Genomic DNA, 19,177 nt, shown 5'->3' with positions numbered 1-19,177 from the left:
ATTCCTCTGGGGTCTCTTTTATAGAGTATGAGTAGAGGCACTGATCTCTTTTATGAGGGCTCCACCCGCATGACCTAATGCCTCCCGAAAGCCTTACCTCCTAATACCCTCACCTTGAGTGTTAGGTTTTCATCATATGAATGTGGGGGGAACTCAAACATTCAGATCATAGCACTCTGTTTATAAGTCAGAGTGGAGACTGTGGCATTGGACAGAGCGTGCACTGAATTTGGCTTTAGGTACCAGGGACTCAGGGATCAAGAAGAAGATAAAGAGAATCTCTGAAATTTTGAAAATGGAATTTAATTGGAAGAGACACTGAAAGGAATAAGGAGTCCTCAGAAATAGCTTGAGAACCAGAAGGGCCACAATTCACAGTACTAAAATTTTCAGATAGTCACAGCTATTTCAAATAGTACTTTATGAGGGAGAAGTTAGCTTCTCTTGTTGATGGGTGCCTCTCCCCCACCAAAGAAAACTACAATTTAACCCTTTAGTGGGCAAAATCTCCCAAATGACTTTTAGTTCAGAGAAATACTCTTTTAGATTTGCTGCTGGCCTAGTAAAAAAAGAAGCCATGAATTATTTTCCTCTTCTTTCTCTCCATTTTTGTCTACTTACTCCTTTGAGAAATGTGAAGTGCCAACCATACTCCATGGCTGTGCTAGAAGTATGTAGTCTTGAAACCCACCTACATGTAGGGTATCCAGCCAAATAAAAGGATGGGTGCTTGTTTTGGAAGCTGCTGCAAGGAGTCATATCTAATTCTGAATTTGCTTCTGCTTTTTAAATTCTGAGACTGGGGGGAAATACAGAGCTTTTGAAAGGTGTGATTGATGGTTGTCTAGGGTTGGCCTACTCCAGTTTTAGTGGTACTCATGAACATGATGTCCTGGCTCTGCCTGCTGAGGAGCAGACTCAAGACTCAGGCCCATGAGACCCTCTATTTGGGCTAAACCAGAAGATGGGATTGAAGGTTGCTATGACTCATATTTTGTAACTTATAGTAGAGGCATCTAAAAAGATTCATTTTGTAGTACCATGACTTCTCTACAGGTATAGGACATTGAATTGATAGAAAAGTCAGTTTAAAATATAAAATTATAATATGGTGAGAAAATTGATGAGATATTTTGAATATCTCATATCTCTGGAATACACTGAATTTGCTTATCTATTGCATTTGGGTGGATGAGAGCATTGAGTACACTTGGAAATGGAAAATAAATGAAATGGCTTCTTTTTTTTTAAGATTTTATTTTTAAGTAATCTCTACACCCAGTGTGCAGCTCAAACTCACAACCCTAAGATCAAGAGTTGCATGCTCTATGAACTGAGCCAGCCAGGATCCCAATGAAGTGGCTTCTTGACTTACTGTTTACATTGACACCAGAATGAATAAAATTCAAAGATTTCTGGGCATAAGAGAAAAGATGTATCTACCAAAATTCTGGGGGACTAAATGCCTACCTTCTTTATTCCATGTCGGTTTATAGAAGCAGTGATGAGAACTGAAGGTTAGTCATTGGAATTTGTTGGAATTAGATAACTATTTAAAAAAATAGATTTAGACCTGACCTTATATCATAAACCAAAATAAATTCCAAATTGAAGGAAGAGTTAAATATAACTTATAAAACTGGAAAGATTGAGAAGAAAACGCAGGTGAAAATCATGTTGTGGCAAAAGTCTCTCTAAATGTAACCTAAATCGGGACACCTGGGTGGCTCAGTGGTTGGGCACCTGCCTTCAGCTCAGGTCATGATCCTGGGATCCAGGATCGAGTTCTGCATGGGGCTCCCTGCCGGGAGCCTGCTTCTCCCTCTGCCTGTCTCTCTCTCTCTCTCTCTCTCTCTCATGAATAAATAAATAAATCTTTAAAAAAATGTAACCTAAATCAGAAATCATAGGAAAATGGTAACATTTGACTGGTTAAAATGTTTTTAAAAAGTGAAGCAAAATAAAAGCCTGTCATATAAAAACACAACATGAACACAATTTAAGACAAGCAAAACACTCAGAAAGCATTTGCAACATAGGTAATAAAAGTTGAATTTCGGGTCTGCCTCCAGCTCAGGGCATGATTCCGGAGTTCTGGGATCGAGTCCCACATCGGGCTCCCTTCAGTGAGCCGTTTCTCCTTCTGCCTGTGTCTCTGCCTCTCTATCTCTCATGAATTAAAAAAAAAAAAAAAAGAGAGTTGAATTTCTTGGTATATAGAGTCCTTACAGCTTAATAAGAAAAGGCTAACACTACAGTGGAAAAAGAGACACAGGATGTACAAAGAAATGAAGATATACAGATTGTCAATGAATTTATGAAGGAATGTTTCACCTTCCTAGGAATCAAACCACACTTACATAGCAAAAGGCCATTCGGGTCTATCACATTGAAAAAGAAGACAATGGGATGATAACAGTGGCATGAGTGGTGTGAGAGCATTGGGACATCTGTGTTTGGGAATGCTGCTGGCAGAAAGGTAAATTGACACTTTTCAGATGGCAATGTGGCCATCTGTATCAAAGACTTAAAAATAGGCATGAGCTTTCAACCAGAAGCTTCACTTCTATTTATTATCTCCACGAACTAATTGTGGGTATGTGCAAAGAATTAGCCATGAGGTTGTTTATAGAAGTGTTTTATAAAAGCCAAAAATCAGAAATAACCTCAGTGTCCAACAGTGGACATTGTTTATGGAACTCACGCTCTGAATGAATAACAGAAAATTCTAGCTATGAAAGAACTAAATAGAGCCCAGCAGGGTTGAGGGCTCCCCTGTTCTGGTCTCAGTGACTTTGTGCTGTTCCTCCCTCCCTCTGTGGGGCTGGTATGGTTGAGCCCTTGGAAGGATGTCCCCTCTACATGTCCCCACTGAGAGATGTATGAACCTTTGCCCAATCCTGCCTTCCATCCCCAGCCTTAGCTGGGTTTAGGTGTGTCCCTGCTCAGGAGGAAAGGCCCCTAGCAAAGATATTAATTTATGAACTAAATGCCATTTTAATAAAAAAAAATCCCAGTGATTTTTTTTTTTCTTAGAACATGACAAACTAATTCTATGGTACTGAAAATTTCCGGTAGATTAAACAGTTAAGGCTCATCAAAAGCTTTTGAAAAAGGAAAAAAATCATGTGGGGAGCTTGTCGCAGTAAGTCATAAAACATACTATGAATTCCCCAGCAGGGTTTTTTCTAAAGATAATAAAGCATAACTTGCAAAGTTCCTGGGGATTGATACATGGCGGTTGATATCATTGTATTCCTGGTATAGTTTAGATACATTTGCTGGATTGGAGGTACAATAAAAACAGTGCCTGCCTTCTCATCTCTGCTGTTGAAATAAGGATTGAGGACTTCTGTGTGGGATGTGAGGAAGGGGTTGGTTTGGAATCCAAAGAATGTCCAAGGTTTGGAACAGCAGTGGAAGCAAGTGATGCTGATCTGGGACAGGTATGTTGAGGGCCTGAATAAAATTGGAACCCAATCAATCAATCAATCAATCAGCATCGCTCTACAGTTCTGATTCTCTAGCTGCTTGACCCCGGGCAGGTTACTTTATTTCTCTGGACCTCTGTTCTCTGATGGGTAAGATGTGCGTTAGAACTACCATCTGTAATATTGCTGTGAGCAATAGAAGTAGTGCATGCAAAGCAGTTAGCATACTGCCTGGCACATGGGGAGCATGTCATAAGGGGGAGAAATGATTGTTTCTGAAGCACACAGTTTTGTGAGGCTATGCAGGGCGAGGATGACTGAGCTGGGGCACTGAGGCCTCACAAAGTCTTAGGCTCCAGCCATGGCAAGGAACAAAGTAGGAGACTGAGAACATGGAGCCATCAAGAAAGATGGAGATGATTTTCTTGATGTTTCCAAGCACACCAGTAGTCATCCTGGTGGTCTTCGATTCACGTAGGTCAAGATCAGGCTTATCCACGTATTGGCTGCCATTCACTGCCGATTGCTCTGCTCCGGCCCCAGGAGTCCACTAAGCCCTTTCTCTGATGAAGTCTGAAACTCAAACCATCTGTCATGTTGTTTTTTCTTTGCAGACACACTATTTTAAAGTTGCACGAGTGGACTGATGGAGGAATCTATTTCTTGTCGACAGGCCCAGCTTGACATAGGCCTACTCTTGACATTTCTGATCAAGGCAAGAGTGTCAGTGGAGGCCCAAATGCCAGCATCTTAAATCAAATCCAGTCCTCCTCGCTATTCCCAGATTCTGTATTTGCAAAATTGTCTACTTGCTAAAATTTATTTATAGCTCCCAGATCAATACTTGTGGCATTTTTATGATCATTGGTAGGTTCCCAGCTGAGGTCGAAAAAAGCAACACTGCCTTCCTTATTTCAGCTCTCGTATTAAACAAATGTCCTTTTTGCTTAGCTAGTGTCACTTTTTTTGCACTTTTGTGCTTTTTGGGGGGATTTTGCTGTTTAAAATCACCTCCAAAAGTAGTGCTGAAGTGCTATCTGGTGTTCCCAAGGGTGAGAAGGCTGTGACGCCTTCCAGAGAAAACATCTGTGTTAGAGACGCTTCCATCAGGTATGAGTTTTCATGCTGTTGGCCATGAGTTCAATTGTTGATGAGTCAACAATACATATTCACTAAGGTGTCTTCAAACAGAAACGCACTTTAACAAGGTTATGTACTGGTGAGTTGACAAAAAGTTGTGCTCAAAGGTTCACAGGAATATGACCCTGTATCTTCCTTAGGGGCAATGATTCAGAGTTCTCTAATTCAGGATTTGTGATGACTTTATCAAACATAACTGCTGTGAATTAGGAGATTTGACTCTATGTTCTTCCTCCTGCTAGGGCAAATATACATTCAGAATGACCTAGAAAGCAGCTTCAAATGGCACAACCTGTGCTGGAGAGGTGACCCCTGGCCTGAGGTTCCCATCTGCCTTCCCACTCCCCAACTCCTCTATGTGCCCGTGTCTGGACTCTGGGGGCCACAGGTCCAGGCTCTGCCCACAGCCCTGGAAACCAGCCCCTTGGCCACTCCCTGGGCTGAGGTGGGGAGATGTGGGGAGAGGATAGGGCAGACTTGGGAAGCAATTTCTGGGCTACCTGGCAGGGCATTTGGAGTCTAGGGTACTGGACCGTGGTGAGAAGGTTGAAGGGGTCACCCTGGCCTCATAGATTTCTTGCCATACCCAAAGGGAGGCCTCTGAAGGTCAAGGCTGAGGGCTCTATTGCCTGTCTGGACAGCTGTTAACCCCAAGCCCATGGGAAAGTGTTGCTTGCCAATCAGCGTGATTTTCATTTCTCTTGATTGTTTCTCAGGTGACTGCTGTCCAAACACTGAACAGGGACCTTGCGCCTGAGGCACAAGAATCTTGTCTGTCCTGCTTCATTCCAGCATTTTCTCCTCTAAGTTTACACCTGCTGCTACAACTTGAAGATGTCTCTTCCAAATGTGGCTGTGAATTCTTCTCATAACTCAGTATTCCTGGGTGGCCACAGGGAACTCAGCCTGGAGAGGAGGGTTTTTTTTCCCCCTTACTAAGTATTTAATCATAATGTCACAGGACCTGTCTTGTCCTTCCCAGAGGCAACAAGCAGTGATCAAATCAGAAACTCCCAATTACCAGCCAACAGAGGGGGGGCGCAAGGGTATTAACTCAAGCTGCCATTTTTGCAAGTACTGAGGAAGAGTGTTCTTGAGATGAATTCTAGGAGGAACTTTTTCTGGAAGTAATATCTGGAGGATTTCAAGATGTGAGTTCGAAAGGAGGCTTCCAGCTGCGAGGCTAGTAGTGACTGCCAAAGGAATAATAATGTGCAGTGCCTTGATTGAGTGTTGACATTTCATTGGTGCTAGGTCTCTCATTGGTTTCTTTCTAGAAAGTCAGCAAATCCGTCATACCAGCTCACTCATGGGATCATGAAATTAGTGTGAGGGCTCCTTACTGTAGCTGAGCATGGGAGAGTTTTTTTTTTTTCATATTAGTTTCTGGTGTACAACATGATGCTTTAACATTTATATACTTTATAGGGTGAAGACCAGGCTAAATCTAGCTAGGATCTGTCATCATACAAATTTGTTACAATATCTTTAACTATATTGCCTATGCTGTACATTTACATTCCCATGACTTATTATCTTCCAAAATTTATTTATTTTAATTTATTTTGGAATATAATTATCATAAAATGTAGTATTTGTTTTAGGTTACAACATATTGACTTGACAATTCTGCATATTATCAATCTCACCACAATAAATATAATCACCATCTGTTACCATACAGTGTTATTACAATATTATTGACTACATCCCTTATGCTGAACTTTTTTTTTTGTAAATTTATATTTTATTGGTGTTCAATTTGCCAACATATAGAATAACACCCAATGCTCATCCCAACAAGTGTCCCCCTCAATGTCTGTCACCCAGTAGCCCCCACCCCCCCCACCTCCCCTTCCCCCACCCCTAGTTCGTTTCCCAGAGTTAGGAGTTTCTCATGTTCTGTCTCCCTTTCTGATATTTGCATGGGACAGTATTAAACTGACAATGCTTGCTTTGTGAACTGGGGACTACTGTCCCCAAGCAAGGGATGTCCAGGGTGTCCAGGGATGCTCCATGGCTAAAGATCCTGCCTTGCTTCAGAAACCCCATGTCTTAATTTTGGGAAGAGAAAATATCGTTGAATGTAGGTATCGAATATGCTTTTGCAGAGAAGATACACTAAACATTTTGTTAAAAGCTTTATTATGCACAATGCTGTAATTCAGGGTAGCATTTGAATATGTCTGCCTGGCCACAAGTTTCTCTTTCTTCTGGGCCAGAATGTGAGGTTTGTTAGAACCAGAGAGAAAATATGGCTCTGGCATTTAACAGCTGGGAAATGGAACAGGTGCCTAAATCCCGCCGTGCCTCAGTTTGCTCATCTGTAAAAGGAACATACTATGTGCTTTAAAAGCTGGCTGTAGGGGCACCAGGTGGCTCAGTAGTTGAGCATCTGCCATTGGCTCAGGTCGTGCTCCTGGGGTCTTAGGTTCAAGTCCTGCATCGGTCTCCCTGCAGAGAGCCTGCTTCACCCTCTGCCTATGTCTCTGTCTCTGTTTGCTCATGAATAAATAAAATCTTAAAAAAAAAAAAAAGCTGGCTGTAAAGAGCAGGTTGGGCAGAGTGTCTAGAGTACCTGCCACATAAAGGTGTTTGAAGCCACGTAATGAATGGTGACATAGTTGCTGACTCTTTGCCCAGGGTCCCCAGTTTCATTTTTGGCAGCTTCTTTAATGCCGGGATAGCTCCTGATTTTAGACATTTGCAGGTAGTCAGCCCATCCACTTTGCTTCATCACTGGGTTTTTGTACTGCCTTGAACTTGGCTTCTTACTGGACTTGGGGCCCACTGCTCCCCTGACCTTACAGAGCATCCTATGTGCTTGGGGTTAGAGGGAGGAGCTTTTCCCTACTATTTATCTTTCTTTCCATCCATCCCATGGAGGAGCTTAATCAGATTGAAGAGGTTGGAAGAAACAAGTAGGGCAGGCTCAGCTCGGGCTCTTTGTCTTCTTTTATCCAGTGAGCTGGCCTCTGGGAGTCGCAGTGTCCTTCTGCCCCTCCAGGCTATGCCATTCCTAGGTGGCACCCTCACCCCTTGGGCCCTGGGCCTGCCCTTCCCCCAGGGCAGCCCCACACAAAGCTCATTTGCCCGTTCATATAAGCTCAATCCTCCAACTTGGGGTTTTACTAGCAAACTCCCCTCTGACAGTCCAATTTCCAAAGCTATCATAGCACATTGGTTAAGGGACTGGTCTCTGGAGTCAGAGAAACTGGTTTAAAATAGCTAGCTTTGCTACTAAGGTTTGTGTATGTTTCCAAACTCCTATATCCTGCTGGGCCTTAGTTTCTCTTCCATAAAAGGGGGAAAATAATCAAATCCACTTCATAGGTTGGTTGGGAGCATTTGATGAGTTAGCATATACAACACATTTAGAACAATCCTTAAGTAGTAAACAAGTGTTAATTAATTGCCATTCCCTGACCAATTTTTTTTTCTTAATTTATTCAGAACTTGCTGAGGGAAGGTGGATAGTGGGTCCCAGGCCCCTCAGAGACCCAATTCGTCCTCCTCCATGGGTCCCCTCCACTGCTGCCATGGCTCCCGAGCCAGGGCCTCTCCTGGTCATTCCACCTGCCTTGGCTATGATTCCCATGAATTTCTGCTCAAACACATATACATTACTTTTCTTGTTTTATTTTTATTTATATCATTTATTTATTGGTTATTTTAAAAGATTTTATTTATTCATGAGAGACACACAGAGAGAGGCTCCCTGAGAGGGAGCCCGATGCAAGACTCGATCCCAGGACCCCGGGATCACAACCTGAGCCAAAGGTAGAGGTCGATCACTGAGCCACCCAGGTGCCCTTTTGTTGCTTGTTTTTATTTTTATTTTTTTTTTTTGTTTCTTGTTTTTAAACAGACTATTCTCTCTGCTGAAGAAGAAGGGAACAAGATGGAAATTGAGTATTTGTCTCGTGTTCTATTATTAGTTGTCACTACCCCATCCTGTCCAACTATGGGCCTGTCCCTTACTCATCCCATGATTAATTCAAAGAGAGTTAGTACACCTCTATTTCTTTTGGCAGACTTCATAACATTCTGCTTGTTTTGGATTTCCACCTTTAGGAAATCATTCGGGCAGATATGAACATCTGTGTGGTAATTATTCTTGATAATTGGCCTTTTATTGATCTTTAGCAGGCTTCTTTAAAAACTGAGCTGCTTAAGGAGACATCTCACTGCACCCACCTCCCCCATACCCTTTTACTACCCAATCCCCTTTTGCTCTTGGAAAACCTTTATTGGCTGGGTGCGGTGTGTCAGGGCTATGGGAAGGCAAGATACCCATTGCCCCAGAAGAATGTGCAGTTCAGTGCTGTATAAGTCTTGCTCTAGGGAGTCTTGAGGGTCCCATAGAGGCCACCAGGGAGAGGTCGTGTGTGTGTGTGTGTGAGTGTGTGTGTGTGTGGTTGGGGCTTTACACTACTCCCCACATCATTCCAGTACTGTTCTGCTTTTCTTTGTTCTGCCATATTGTGCTTCTGTGTAAGATTCCATCCAAAGAAAGGATTGCACTGTTTTTTTTTTAATAGTTTGAAAACCATTGACCTAATTTTTTCCACTGAATTTATGCAGAATGGCTTTTTATAGTGGTTTAACTCTCCCAGCTTATGTTTGGCCAACAAGATGACAGAGGAGTCTAGCCAAAGCATCAGCACCAGTCACCCAGAGTCAAACAGGGCCGATCTCTGAAGTTGTCCCCTCAGCTAAAAGGCTCACCTTCCGTGTTGGAGCAAGACCTTTCGTGGTCTGGTCTAGTACTATTTGTGGCAATACACGGGATTTTTTTAGGGGAGGTACTGTATATAAATTGACCCCAAGGCAATCTCTGAAGAGTTCCAAAAATATTTTAAGCAGTGACAACACTGTTGAAATAAGTTTATGGGCTCCTAAATATGCTAGAAGCTCTAAAATAAGCTCTAAGTCTTTTTGTAGAACACATGATATCAAAATGTAACTTTCCAAAGGGCAAGAGACTGGATTTTGCTTAATTAACTTTGTAGGATGTCTGTAAAGGCAAAACCTCAGAGATCTAAGATAATTGGGGATTGACCAACTGCTTAATCACAGAACTATAAAAATGCATCTGCTATAACCGATCAGAATATCTGTGTATTCTGCTTTTATAAAGATATTTAAAAGATCCATATGTTTGCCTGCACACAGAGCATTTCTGGAAGATGCTCTAGAATGGATGTTTCATGAGGCAACATCCCTGGGTTTGTTTATTAATGGATCCTGAGATGGTGCCTGGCATATAATACATGTTCAATAGATACATGTTGAATGAATGAATTCACAAGAAAATGGTAATGGTAGTTAGTTTGAGGGAAGTAGGACTAGAGATGGAAGTATTACTTTTCAACTTACACTCATACATGATATATCTGTGGGGAGGGTGGGAAGAACGTCTGCTTCTCTCCTTGTACTTCTACCTTTGTTCATAGAAAGGAAGAAACTTTGGATTTATTTTCATTGGTGTCCTTTGCTCGTAAGGCCCCACCTCTGCCGAACTGAGGAGAAATGTACACTCTGCCTGGTTGTTCTTGGACCTTACATTCTTAGTGGGCAGGTTTCCACTCTTCTTCCTTCAGTTCCCGTCCTCATTGCATTGTGATCAGAGCTTCACTTGGAGAAGTAGATGTGACCATAATTATACTTTCAATTTTAGCTTTTTTTTTTTTAATATTTTATTTATTTATTCGAGGGGGGCGGGTAGAGACACAGTCAGAGGGAGAAGCAGGTTCCACAGAGAAAGCCTGATATGGGACTCGATCCCAGGACTCCAAGATCATGCCCCAGGCCAAAGGCAGGCCCTAAACCTCTGAGCCACTCAGGGATTCCCCCAATTTCAGCTTTCTTACCAGTGCCTTGTTCATGGGGCTGAATGGAGTGGGCATTAGAGTTTGTTCTTAAAATCTGGACACTTCTTCTTCCTCCTCTTTTTCTTCTTTCTTTCTTTCTTTCTTTCTTTCTTTCTTTCTTTCTTTCTTTCTTTTCTTTTTATTTATTTATTTTTATAGGTTCCATGCTTAATGTGGAGCTCAATGAGAGTCTTGAACTCATGACCCTGAGATCAAGATCTAAGCAGAGATCAAGAGTCGGAAGCTCAACTGACTGAGTCCCCAGGTGCCCTTGGATATTTTAGACTCAAACAAGTTGGTTTAAGAAAGCGTAGGTGGAGGACACCTGGGTGGCTCAGTGGTTGAGCTTCGGCTCAGGGCGTGATCCTGGAGTCCTGGGATCGAGTCTGCATTGGGCTCCCCGCATGGAGCCTGCTTCTCCCTCTACCCGTGGCTCTGCCTCTCTCTCTCTCTCTCTCTCTGTGTGTGTGTGTGTGTGTGTCTCTCATGAATCAATAAATAAAATCTTAAAAAAAAAAAAAAAAAGAAACCATAGGTGGGAACAGAGCTCTAGGGGATGAATAAATTCTACTTTGGTTCTTGTCTTTCTATGCATAGTTCTTGCAGAAAGAACTGCAGAATGCCCTATGGTAGCATTCAGGAGCCCCAAACTCATCCCTACCCCTTGATGCTGCAGTGAGTTAATTATTTACTTTGTCGTGTACATATATTATTTTTGAAAAGAGGGTGTGGATCAGAACATAATAACGGAGCGAAGAGTGGGCACAGAGAGAGTAGTTTTTCTGTCCACCTACGACAGAATAATTATTTTTCACAAACTCTGTTGGAGGCAATTTGCATTTATAAACCGGAGAGATAATAATAATTGGCTCGCAGAATGATTTGGCATTAAGAGGCTCTTTGAGGAAACTGGCTCACAGGATCATTAAATGGTTAATGTAAAAATGCCAAAGAATAGAATTTCAGTAAGAAACTTTTGCAGTCTAGAACAGAGACTAACAAAATCAGTGGAAGTGGAGTGGTGGTAGGGAGTCAATGTAATATAATATCAAAAAAAAAAAAAAAAGGATCACAGTACTACCACACATATTCCAGAGGAGTGGCTGCACTAGGAATTAAGGATGAACACTTCTGCTCCCCGGAGATGGTTTCTGCTTTGTGCCTATACAAAGTGGTTCTATGCGGTAAGCACAGAAATTCTTTACATGTTTCAGTCTGATGAGAAAGTGTTACCATTATACACACAGATGGGCTTAGGCCACACACTAGTAAGGGGCACAGATGGGACCTGTGGTGTGCTGAAGGTGGCTGTACAGGCTCCAAAGGGGCAACCGTGTCCAATCTGTTCCTCAAGATATGTTCTATGATGTCATGTTGGCCACTTGATATCTGTCAGTGTAGGAGAATTTACATCACAGAAATTGGCAAATACACCACATGGTATGCTTTTTTAAAAATGTGTTTTCCTCTGACATATGGTTGCTAAACTTTTACTGACACATCACTGGTTAGGATTCAAACCCGGACAATATGATTCCAAAGCATTTTGACAAAGATGCATGTTTTCATGTCAAATTATTGATAATAGTACCATAAATTATAATCAGTGGCAGAACTGATCATGTCTCCTTTGTTTCTGTCTTCCATAGTTTAGATCCTGGGGCAAAAGCTAAATTAGTTGAAAAGAGAAGTCATCAGGATAACCCAGTAATGCTAGTCCGCAAACTAGTTATGCCACTTCCAAGCTCTGGGAAAATAAAGCCTGAGCAACTGCAAACTTTCATGTATCTCCGGATGCTCTTCCATCCTGTATCTGCCTTCCACTGCCCAAGCTCGGGGGGCGGGGAGGGGGGGGAGGTCCAGGGCCACCATCATGACAACTGAGCCATCATGACAACTGAAATGTGACCAACAGAACATCTGCAGGACCACCATTTGGCAAAACCCAAATCAGTATAGGAGATGTGACTCTATCATTTGATTTAGACGCTAAGGGTTTTGGGTAAAAAATATAATGACCCTTCATCACCAGGAGGGCAGTGGTCATCTTTGTGGGCAGTCACACTGAAAATTGCTGGTTACCAACTAGATGTCAGGCATTTTTCAAAACATTTTACAGACAGTGTTTTATTTTACTATTCCAGCAGTAATCTGAGTGATGTATAATAATCAACCCTGTCTTTGAGAAGAGAAAACTAAGATACAGAAGGGTTGAATAACTGGCTTGAGATCATATAAGTGGCAAGTGGTTGAAGGAATTTGAAGCCTGTGACAATCTGACCCCACTGTTCTTGTCCCCAGTGATGCCATCATGATACCTTGAGGGAATGGGGCTCAGAAGGTAATCCTGAGCCTTGCAGGTTCTGAGAACGTGGTCAAATGAGAATCTCCACTGAAGAACTCCTGTCAAATCAATCATGTTGCCCATGACCTTCTCCGACCACTAGCCTCCCTAACATATTGCCTTGGCTTTGGGTCACTTAATATACCCAGCCTTAAAGACATTCAATGTTCTCCTATGCCTGATTCCACTACCACATTTCCCTCCCTCTAATCTGGATGATGCTGTTGGATTTTGGCTCTTACCTGTGCTTGAATGCTGCCAACCAGCATATTTTACATCTGTGCTCTTTGCTGGTCAAATCCCAACTCTCCTTCTCTGAGCTGCCCACTCCACTTCTCAACTGACATGTTAACGATACATTATGATCAAAGAACCAGGGCGCTGTGTGTCTAAAAGAGGTTTAAAATATTTTATTAGGGAACATACATCAATATTCAACAATGCTTAAATATTATGGCATCCATATTTAGAAGGACAATATAAATGCTTATAACCTGAACAGTCACTTTATTAAACAAATAAAATAAACTCCTTTTAAACAGTGAACTGTATGATTCATAAAGTATATTTTTTCAATAATTTATTCATCTGCTTAGGAATATGTACATTTGTTGCCTTCAAAAAAAATAACCGATGTGATTATTCACCACATCACATCATAAAACAAATGAACCTGTAAAAATAGGCATGTAGAAAATTCAGGAACACATAACCAGCACATTTCAAAGATACTGAATCGATTTAAAAGGAATTAGATGCTTCAGAAGCCATTGCAGTCAGCCTGGGTGTCATATATATGCATCAATACAAAATGCTGCAGCAAGTTCAAGTATAATGACTCACATACATGAACAACTTAGTCTGACTTGGGAGACAATTCTCTTTTACAGCATAGATCACATACCAAACTCAGCAAGGCTCAGATGAATTTTGTTTGTTCCACGGAGGGCAAGGTCATGATATCAACTCAATCAACCAAATACTAAAACCTGGAGAAGATGGCGTAGTCCACAAATACTGCATAGTTAGAAAATGTCCCTGCAGGGACCTTATTCACCGTGACAATTGCAAGGGCTACAGGAAAATCATAGCAGCTAAAATCAGCCAGTCAGCCCACATTTGCTTCTCTGGCAAAGTGGAAATGCCATGTTTGTATTTTGAACAGATCTAATGAGTAGACAAGCAGAAAAGCTGCAGTAAGCCAGGAAATGTTTTTAAAGCCAGGTTCATGTTTAAATGGCATCAGCTTTATTTACTAAAATATAGTTTTAATTTCACAGACAGAATGAACTTCCAGAATTATTTTCCTTAGTTCCAGCAAGTCAAGTCCTTCCCAACTGCTAATTGATTGTAGCAGTGCAGCTACACTCAGGTCTCATTTTATTTCAGTTGCTCCCACCACATCTGCTGCATTGGGTTTGCAAAATCTGCCAGTTACCCTTTGCTACTATAGCAGTGTCTTGATACCCACCTTCCAATGATGGATGTTGTGAAAGTAGCCTCGAGGGACTCTAGTGATTCTAGTGATTTATATTCTGCATTTTTGCATGGTGGGGAAAACTCCTTTTTAAAATATTATATGACATTTTTGTGCTAAAAACAATTCTTCAATTTTAAAAAACACTGAATTGCATCATGTAAGATTTACTTGCAAAGACTTCCTAAGCATTGGGTTATTCTTATGGATTAGCCACTTCATGTTCAACAAATGTTTATTTGCACAATGAGAAATAGACTTTTTTTTTTCTGTTTAGCCATCCCACTGTAATGCTGTGTGCTAAGCCTTGAAAACAAAGAGAATCAGACAACTGAGAAACCAAGGCCTTTCAATATTCAGTCAAGCCTAACATAGGAGCTCTAGCAGGAAATCCCCTGGCTCATAATTTACGGGTTCTTCCTTGTTTCATCCTTGGCTTAAACAAAGTAGGAAGAAAATCAGGCATGATTTTCCTGCATGGGACTTGAGGTATGAGGTTTGTAGAGCCAACTGGCTGCCATGAAATAGAAAGCTGATTTCCATGTGACCTGTCAAGCTGGAGGGAGAGGCAATCCCAGCACGTGTGTGAGGTTCACCAGTCCCTGGGCCTTTGCATGGGTTCAGTCCTTAGTTGCTTGGAACAACTCCTTCTGTTTCCCACTCCATTTTGTCCTCCAGGATCCAAATTAGAAGTCACCTTTTTGAAAAGCCTAACTCCAAGGGTGGCTTGGGTGCCTTACACTAAACTCTTTTGGTTCTGTGTGAATTCTTGTGCCACAGAGCTTTACCACATTTTACTATAATTGTTGACTTTCCTGTCCTCTCCATAGACCTTGAGGACAAGGACCATGTGTCCACCCTTGTTTCCTCCACTGTCTGGAGCTCTCCTTGAATATTACAGAATGGACAGAGGAGCAAAAGACTGCTGTGTGCAATGACAGCTTCCCTTGGAAAAAGGTGATTTGGTTATGCAGCATGGCTTCCTCAGCTTTTATGGAGGTGCTAGAATTTGAGGGACATGAAGAGAACTTTAGTGTTTAATGTTTAAGAATGCAACAGGGGAAGTCGTCCTGAGCAAAAATTGCACTATTTTCTCCCTAAATGTGTCTTTCTGTCTTTATATCCACAGTCACTCCTTAAATCACTATTGTCCCAGCACTGACAAGGGTAATATATTAGACTTGTGTCTTAGATGAATGCTTGATAAATAAGTAAATCCATCCAAATACAGTTTTCAGAGTTGGATTCAAAAGACAATGGGTAGCAGGAAAGGGACCTGGGCTGGGCACCTACTTCATTGGGCCGTGAAGACAGCACTAATGGACATGAAGTTGGCTTCATGTAATGAATGAGTATATGTTCCCTCACAAAAAAGGCACATTGACCTTTAATGAATTATGTTAATACTTTTAATGTACCAAGCATCATGTATCAACATGACTAAGATTGTACCCGTTTGTAGAGTGTAGAGTAAGAATTCTTACTACAAACTCAACATATCCATTTTCACGGTTATCTTTTACTTTGGTAGAGCTGGTTCTTTTTAAATGGAGGCCCATATTTATTTCCCTGTTGGTTAACGCAGTTCCGTTCTGGTCCCTCTGAGGTGATGTTCTCAGTTTTCCTTCCCCTAGCACTGAAAGAATGAAAAAACTTTTAAATGTGGGCCAACACCAACCCATTCACCCTTGCCCATAACTCGGCTTCCCAAAACCCAGAAGACCAAAATAGCCATAGACCGTGTTTACACAAAGCAGAGTTGGGCCAAGAACTTTATCCCCGAAAGTGACTTTCCCCTTCCATGTAAAACAAGTTTGAGATTCCGAGTTATGAGAAACCATTTGGCAGGGAGATGGTGGCAGGTCCCTGTCAAGCACAGCCTCTGAGTATGGCTGCCTGCCCCACACAGACTGAGCCATGGGGAGTGGAGCTTGCAGTATGGATTTTCCTGTCAAGCCACCTGCATGGAAGGGGCCTGCAGATCATTTAAGAGGGTCCATAGAAGTACCAAGGTTCTCACTGACAACTTGAAATTAGAGCTGAGACTGAGTTGATGTTTCCATGATGTGGGTTTCAGTTTTGACTGAAATAAAAACTGCCTATGGGTCATGACTGGGAATTTGCTGTTTTATCTTCTAAACACTTCTGACAGTAACCCAGGCCAGGTGGTGCCCTATTTCTTTAGATGGTTTTAAACCGAAACCTTGCTTCAAATTTTCTACTGCTTTCCAGTGGCCAAAATCATTTCTCTTTCTCATAGCATCATTTCCATAAACACAGACACACATCTTTTATATAATGACTGCATGCTACACAGTGTCTTTCATAGAACAACCATCATAACAAAATACTTCCTACTGCCAAGTAAGTAGTTAATTTGAAAGAGATTACAACCGCTGGCCCTCAGACAGGTACTCTTGTTCTGGGCTGCCTATAATCTGAGAACTTGGCTTCAAAGTAGTTCAGTGAGTCTGATTTTTAAAAATTAAAGCAGAATGCTCTGGTGAGGGTATTTCTAATCCAAAGAAAATAGCATAGTTGTGGTAGGCAGTGGGGGCAGTGGGGGTGTTGATAACAGAAACTTGGAATTTGGTGCCTGCATTCTAAACTTAGGAATGATAGCCAAGCAATGGTACCACACCTCTTGTGACTTTCTCATGAAAGACTAATTAGTGTCTTGAACTGGTAACGACCCACTTCTGGACACAGATCAACCCGAACTGGGATTTATGGAAAGCAAAGTGAAAGACTTAATTCCATCTTTTCCTGCTTGTGGAGTTCTCAGTGCTTTAAGATACCTTAAAGGTGTTATAATAAAGTTGTATTTATATAGCATTTGGGAGGGGAAATGAAGACAGAGAAAGAGTGCTAGCATTTATTGGGGGGGGTCTACTATGATTCTGTGTGCTGTATCAGCCCATGAGGCATTTTTATGTGTGCCAGTTTATTTGCTTACCTCATTTCACAGTGGAGGAAAATGCAGTCAAAAGAGGTCAAATGACTTGTTCCGGATGTCTTAGGTAATAAGATGGGGCCTGGAATTCAGCCCAGGCCTTGTGGCTCCCAGTCCATGGCTCTTCCCACAACCCTACTGATAAGATCCTGCTAGTTCTCCTCTGATGACTGGTTCTCGGTGGAAGAGGTAAGGTCAGGCCAAGCCAATGGCCAGGACAGGTGAATTAAGTGCAGGAAGAGGTCCTGGAAGGCTCAACTCTTTCCAGTCTTTGTCCTTTTCCTTACTCCCTGCAGACTTTACTCTGTATTCTTCTCACACCCATATCACTGTACCGATTCTCTGTGAAAACGCTTCTTTTGTAAGGTGACTGTAAAGTCTTACATTTTAGAGGAGCTGGATGGCCCAGGCATTTGAGCATCTCTTGATTTCTGCTCAGGTCATGATCTCACAGTCGGGAGATTGAGCCCCACAACAGTCTCTTTGCTGGGTGTGGAGCTTGTGTGGGATTCTCTTTCCCTTTCCCTCTGCCCCTCTTCCTGCTCATGTACTCTCTTTCTCTCTCTTTTCCAAATAAATAAATTAAAAAATAATCTTACATTTTACCATTTCCAAATGTGCAAAGGACTTCTTGGCACATAGTAGATGCTCTAAACGTATTTCCTCCTACTTAAACTTTATACCTCATCATAGTGCATCATACGGAGCGCACTCATTTCCTTGTCTGCAATATTGGGTTAAGTAGGTGTGGTGTTACTGGAAAGTGGGCTGCCTGTGACTTGTTATACCCTAGAGACAAAAGGAGCTATTTTCTTCCCTCTGCATTTGATGAAGAAAGCATGTGTTTTGATTCAGGCTTTAAAAGCTGAAGCAAATTTTCTGTTGCAGAATGTCAGTGAGTGTGTGCTGAAGTTTAGCTATCAGGGTGGCATGTGATGTTCAGGATAGGAAGGCAGAGGGTGAAGTGAGCTCCTGGAGATGGAGATATAAGCAAGTGTGGGACCCTCCTTTTTAATCCAATTAGCCCCTAGACAATGTTCAACTCCCCCTTAAGAGAGTATGTAGAAAACTAATAATTATTTAAATGTTTGTAATACTTGCTTGTTTTGCTCTTTTTTTTTTAAGATTTTATTTATTTATTCATGAGAGACATAGAGAGAGAGGCAGAGACATAGGTAGAGGGAGAAGCAGGCTCTCCGTGAGGAGTCTGATGCGGGACTTGATTCTGGACCCTGGGATCATGACCTGGTCCAAAGGCAGACACTCAACCACTGAGCCACTCAGGCAGCCCTTGTTTTGCTCTTAAAAAGATTTCATCACTTTACTTTTTTAATAGCCTTCTTGTCAGATTGCATTTGGGGACCCTTTATTTTTGATTAAAGCTGCCCATCCACCTACCTATTCATCAAAGCTCCCTCTTTCCCTGCCCTCTACAAGGACTGTCATCTCTGCCAGGACACACGGGCTGGGTGGGGGAGGTGCTGCGGACTGCAGAGCATTCATCCTGCTGCTCCCCAGCTTTTGATTAATGAGCCAGAGGCTTTCCAACCTTTGAAACTTCAATTAGCCAAGCTGCAGAGCTGAAACCTTTTCATTATGAAGATAAAGCTGGGTTTAGCAAAAGGAATGGAGACCAGACTGGGGAAGAAAAACAAGTTTTTTTTCTCCCTTCTCCTCCTCCTCCTCTTCCTCCTCCTTCTTCTTCTTTCTTCTTTCTTCTTTCTTCTTCTTCTTTCTTTTAGTGGATAAATCAATAAGCCATTGCTACACTCAATCAAATCTGTTATTGGATGGTCCTGATCCTTCCAAATGAGGGTAAATGTTCTTTGCTTCTCAGCAGGAACCAGCAGGAACCAGGCAGGAGAGAAGATATCATTCCATGGCTGCCAGGGAAGTACTATGCCAGCAATCAATTTGTCTACTATAAAAGGCTTAGGTGGGGTTGATGAAACAGAAATG

At 41.9% G+C, this 19,177-nt stretch overlaps 2 long non-coding RNA genes across 3 annotated transcripts in view; one reads left to right on the top strand and one right to left on the bottom strand.

The window, feature by feature from the left end:
- LOC140615985 (uncharacterized) overlaps positions 1–19,177 on the top strand; it is a 40,094-nt gene that overhangs the window by 14,793 nt on the left and 6,124 nt on the right. Inside the window, exon 3 of one of the 2 annotated variants that reach the window (XR_012016501.1) lies at positions 5,288–6,214. The exons of the other annotated variant lie outside the window; for it this stretch is intronic. This is a non-coding gene — a long non-coding RNA (uncharacterized lncRNA). Of the gene's footprint in view, positions 1–5,287; positions 6,215–19,177 lie in introns of those variants that run through there. 2 annotated transcript variants of the gene reach the window in all.
- On the bottom strand, positions 13,184–18,940 carry LOC140615986 (uncharacterized). The gene is made up of 2 exons (XR_012016503.1): positions 17,222–18,940; positions 13,184–15,901 (listed from the first exon to the last, which is right to left on the bottom strand). It is a non-coding gene; the product is annotated as an uncharacterized lncRNA (long non-coding RNA).

Source organism: Canis lupus, chromosome 24, assembly GCF_048164855.1.
Source record: "Canis lupus baileyi chromosome 24, mCanLup2.hap1, whole genome shotgun sequence".
NCBI lineage: Eukaryota > Metazoa > Chordata > Mammalia > Carnivora > Canidae > Canis > Canis lupus.
This window is presented reverse-complemented; position numbering and strand designations above follow the sequence as displayed.